Raw genomic sequence first — 5,885 nt, 5'->3', positions numbered from 1 at the left:
AATGTGGAAGTAGTGTCAAAGCGTTTTGAGTACCTTGAAGGTAGAAAAGCGCTATACAAGTACAACCCATTTATTATTTATAATACACGGTACTTTGTGTGTGTGGTCCAATCCAACCATGTTCGCTTGACATCTCTGTTCCATAGTAAAGCTTGACTGTCATCTCTCGGGAATGTAAACAATGAAACACCGGCTGTGTTTGTGTTGCTAAAGCCGGCCGCAATACACCGCTTCCCACCTACAGCTTTCTTCTTTGATGACTCTATTGTTCATTGAACAAATTGCAAAAGATTCAGCAACACATGTCCAGAATACTGTGGAATTTTGCGATAAAAACTGACGACTTAATAGCTGGGAACGGTGCTGGAAAAAATTGTCCTGTACAATCCGTGACGTCACGCGCACGCGTCATCATACCGAGACGTTTCAGCCGGATATTTCAGTGATGCTGGAGCACACGACATAGATCGCCTTTAGAATACAGAATGGTAAAATGTTTTTATTAATACACATAATAAAAAAAACGGACGGCGTGGCATAGTGGGAGAGTTGCCGTGCGCAACCCGAGGGTCCCTGTTTCAATCCCCACCTAGTACCAACCTCGTTGTGTCATGAGCAAGACACTTCACCCTTGCTCCTGATGGGTGCTGGATAGGGCCTTGCATGGCAGCTCCCTCCATCAGCGTGTGAATGGGTAAATGTGGAAGTAGCGTCAAAGCGCTTTGAGTACCTTGAAGGTAGAAAAGCGCTATACAAGTACAACCCTTTTATCATTTATAATACACGGTACTTTGTGTGTGTGGTCCAATCCAACCGTGTTCGCTTGACCTCTCTGTTCCATAGTAAAGCTTGACTGGCATCTTTCGGGAATGTAAACAATGAAACACCGGCTGTGTTTGTGTTGCTAAAGCCGGCCGCAATACACCGCTTCCCACCTACAGCTTTCTTCTTTGATGTCTCCATTGTTCATTGAACAAATTGCAAAAGATTCAGCAACACAAGTCCAGAATGCTGTGGAATTTTGCGATAAAAACTGACGACTTAATAGCTGGGTACGGTACCGAGACGTTTCAGCAGGATATTTCGGCGCAAAATTTAAAATTGCAATTTAGCATGTGTTGCAATGTTAATATTTCATCATTGATATATAAACTATCAGACTGCGTGGTCGGTAGTAGTGGCTTGTTATTAACCATCGTAATGAAAAATATTGTTACAATCCTACTTACTATCTAAGGCAGCCCTCCCAAAAAGCGTTCTTCTGCGCTTAAGTGGAAGCGACTGACAGTTTATGTTATGACCGAAGCAACGCGCTAACAGAAAACCAATGTTTTGTCTAACTGTCGGGGGCAATCGGGAGGACCTGTTCTCAGCATTGACATCACCGCTTAGCTGGAAGTGAGCGCTCTGGGTTTTTTTTTTTTTTTTTTTTTTTTTCAAAGTATTATTATATGACTGAGCGATGAGTCAAAGGTGTCAGACCCGTCAAGGCTTCTCATCACTGACCTAACGATAACGGGAAGGCGGTTGAAAAAAAAAAAAAAAGTGTGAGATCAAAATGTTTGATGGTGTTAGCGAGAAAGGGAAACTGCGACAAAAGCTTGTGAGGGAAGTGATCAGGAAGCATGTGGTGATATGCCCCCCCCCACCCCCCCCCTCTCAACACAACCCCTCCAACTTCCACCCTGCTTTCAGTTGGCCTAACGCTAATCCAGCGGTCACATGACCACCAGCTCTCGCGGCCTTGATCCATCTGTCGAATAACGTCGCCGGTTGCTGGCATCCCGAGCATGCTTGAGCTCTCCTATGCTCGCCCGTCTCATGGCCGCCACGTTAATAGCTTCTTTTTTTCCCCGTCCCTTGCAGAAACGAAAATGAAACATAAATAATTTTTATGACATTTTTTTCATTGAACCATATTAAAAAAAAATGTTCCTGTAGGCTACTACGGTATCGCCCTCAGCAGCTTTTTCATAATTTCATGGATAAATGTTAGCCATGAAATATTATTTTAACACTCTTGGCCGGCTATCAGCGTTGGCCCTCCGATGAGGTGGCGACTTGTCAAGGGTGCGCACCGCCTTCCGCATGATTGTAGCTGAGATAGGCACCAGCACCCCCCCCCGCGTCCCCCGAAAGGGATAAGCGGTAGGAAATGGATAAACGGATGAACCATATTAAAAAAATGTTTCCTGTAGGCTACTATAGTATCACCATCAAACACGCCATCGGCAGCTTTTTCATAATTTTATGGATAAATGTTAGCCATGAAATATTATTTTAACACTCTTGGCCGGCTATCAGCGTTTCCCCTCCGATGAGGTGGCGACTTGTCAAGGGTGCGCACCGCCTTCCGCACGATTGTAGCTGAGATAGGCACCAGCACCCCCCCGCGACCCCTGAAAGGGACAAGCGGTAGAAAATGGATGGACGGATGAACCATATTAAAAAAATGTTTCCTGTAGGCTACTATGGTATCGCCATCAAACACGCCATCGGCAGCTTTTTTATAATTTTATGGATAAATGTTAGCCATGAAATATTATTTTAACACTCTTGGCCGGCTATCAGCGTTTCCCCTCCGATGAGGTGGCGACTTGTCAAGGGTGCGCACCGCCTTCCGCACGATTGTAGCTGAGATAGGCACCAGCACCCCCCCGCTACCCCTGAAAGGGACAAGCGGTAGAAAATGGATGGACGGATGAACCATATTAAAAAAATGTTTCCTGTAGGCTACTATGGTATCGCCATCAAACACGCCATCGGCAGCTTTTTCATAATTTTATGGATAAATGTTAGCCATGAAATATTATTTTAACACTCTTGGCCGGCTATCAGCGTTTCCCCTCCGATGAGGTGGCGACTTGTCAAGGGTGCGCACCGCCTTCCGCACGATTGTAGCTGAGATAGGCACCAGCACCCCCCCGCGACCCCTGAAAGGGACAAGCGGTAGAAAATGGATGGACGGATGAACCATATTAAAAAAATGTTTCCTGTAGGCTACTATGGTATCGCCATCAAACACGCCATCGGCAGCTTTTTTATAATTTTATGGATAAATGTTAGCCATGAAATATTATTTTAACACTCTTGGCCGGCTATCAGCGTTTCCCCTCCGATGAGGTGGCGACTTGTCAAGGGTGCGCACCGCCTTCCGCACGATTGTAGCTGAGATAGGCACCAGCACCCCCCCGCGACCCCTGAAAGGGACAAGCGGTAGAAAATGGATGGACGGATGAACCATATTAAAAAAATGTTTCCTGTAGGCTACTATAGTATCACCATCAAACACGCCATCGGCAGCTTTTTTATAATTTTATGGATAAATGTTAGCCATGAAATATTATTTTAACACTCTTGGCCGGCTATCAGTGTTTGCCCTCCGATGAGGTGGCGACTTGTCAAGGGTGCGCACCGCCTTCCGCACGATTGTAGCTGAGATAGGCACCAGCACCCCCCCGCGACCCCCGAAAGGGATAAGCGGTAGAAAATGGATAAACGGATGAACCATATTAAAAAAATGTTTCCTGTAGGCTACTATAGTATCACCATCAAACACGCCATCGGCAGCTTTTTCATAATTTTATGGATAAATGTTAGCCATGAAATATTATTTTAACACTCTTGGCCGGCTATCAGCGTTTCCCCTCCGATGAGGTGGCGACTTGTCAAGGGTGCGCACCGCCTTCCGCACGATTGTAGCTGAGATAGGCACCAGCACCCCCCCGAGACCCCTTAAAGGGACAAGCGGTAGAAAATGGATGGACGGATGAACCATATTAAAAAAATGTTTCCTGTAGGCTACTATGGTATCGCCATCAAACACGCCATCGGCAGCTTTTTCATAATTTTATGGATAAATGTTAGCCATGAAATATTATTTTAACACTCTTGGCCGGCTATCAGCGTTTGCCCTCCGATGAGGTGGCGACTTGTCAAGGGTGCGCACCGCCTTCCGCACGATTGTAGCTGAGATAGGCACCAGCACCCCCCCGCTACCCCTGAAAGGGACAAGCGGTAGAAAATGGATGGACGGATGAACCATATTAAAAAAATGTTTCCTGTAGGCTACTATGGTATCGCCATCAAACACGCCATCGGCAGCTTTTTCATAATTTTATGGATAAATGTTAGCCATGAAATATTATTTTAACACTCTTGGCCGGCTATCAGCGTTTCCCCTCCGATGAGGTGGCGACTTGTCAAGGGTGCGCACCGCCTTCCGCACGATTGTAGCTGAGATAGGCACCAGCACCCCCCCGCGACCCCTGAAAGGGACAAGCGGTAGAAAATGGATGGACGGATGAACCATATTAAAAAAATGTTTCCTGTAGGCTACTATGGTATCGCCATCAAACACGCCATCGGCAGCTTTTTTATAATTTTATGGATAAATGTTAGCCATGAAATATTATTTTAACACTCTTGGCCGGCTATCAGCGTTTCCCCTCCGATGAGGTGGCGACTTGTCAAGGGTGCGCACCGCCTTCCGCACGATTGTAGCTGAGATAGGCACCAGCACCCCCCCGCTACCCCTGAAAGGGACAAGCGGTAGAAAATGGATGGACGGATGAACCATATTAAAAAAATGTTTCCTGTAGGCTACTATGGTATCGCCATCAAACACGCCATCGGCAGCTTTTTCATAATTTTATGGATAAATGTTAGCCATGAAATATTATTTTAACACTCTTGGCCGGCTATCAGCGTTTCCCCTCCGATGAGGTGGCGACTTGTCAAGGGTGCGCACCGCCTTCCGCACGATTGTAGCTGAGATAGGCACCAGCACCCCCCCGCGACCCCTGAAAGGGACAAGCGGTAGAAAATGGATGGACGGATGAACCATATTAAAAAAATGTTTCCTGTAGGCTACTATGGTATCGCCATCAAACACGCCATCGGCAGCTTTTTTATAATTTTATGGATAAATGTTAGCCATGAAATATTATTTTAACACTCTTGGCCGGCTATCAGCGTTTCCCCTCCGATGAGGTGGCGACTTGTCAAGGGTGCGCACCGCCTTCCGCACGATTGTAGCTGAGATAGGCACCAGCACCCCCCCGCGACCCCTGAAAGGGACAAGCGGTAGAAAATGGATGGACGGATGAACCATATTAAAAAAATGTTTCCTGTAGGCTACTATAGTATCACCATCAAACACGCCATCGGCAGCTTTTTTATAATTTTATGGATAAATGTTAGCCATGAAATATTATTTTAACACTCTTGGCCGGCTATCAGTGTTTGCCCTCCGATGAGGTGGCGACTTGTCAAGGGTGCGCACCGCCTTCCGCACGATTGTAGCTGAGATAGGCACCAGCACCCCCCCGCGACCCCCGAAAGGGATAAGCGGTAGAAAATGGATAAACGGATGAACCATATTAAAAAAATGTTTCCTGTAGGCTACTATAGTATCACCATCAAACACGCCATCGGCAGCTTTTTCATAATTTTATGGATAAATGTTAGCCATGAAATATTATTTTAACACTCTTGGCCGGCTATCAGCGTTTCCCCTCCGATGAGGTGGCGACTTGTCAAGGGTGCGCACCGCCTTCCGCACGATTGTAGCTGAGATAGGCACCAGCACCCCCCCGAGACCCCTTAAAGGGACAAGCGGTAGAAAATGGATGGACGGATGAACCATATTAAAAAAATGTTTCCTGTAGGCTACTATGGTATCGCCATCAAACACGCCATCGGCAGCTTTTTCATAATTTTATGGATAAATGTTAGCCATGAAATATTATTTTAACACTCTTGGCCGGCTATCAGCGTTTGCCCTCCGATGAGGTGGCGACTTGTCAAGGGTGCGCACCGCCTTCCGCACGATTGTAGCTGAGATAGGCACCAGCACCCCCCCGCGACCCCCGAAAGGGATAAGC

The sequence above is a fragment of the Nerophis ophidion genome, linkage group LG07, assembly GCF_033978795.1.
Source record: "Nerophis ophidion isolate RoL-2023_Sa linkage group LG07, RoL_Noph_v1.0, whole genome shotgun sequence".
Lineage (NCBI taxonomy): Eukaryota > Metazoa > Chordata > Actinopteri > Syngnathiformes > Syngnathidae > Nerophis > Nerophis ophidion.
This window is presented reverse-complemented; position numbering follows the sequence as displayed.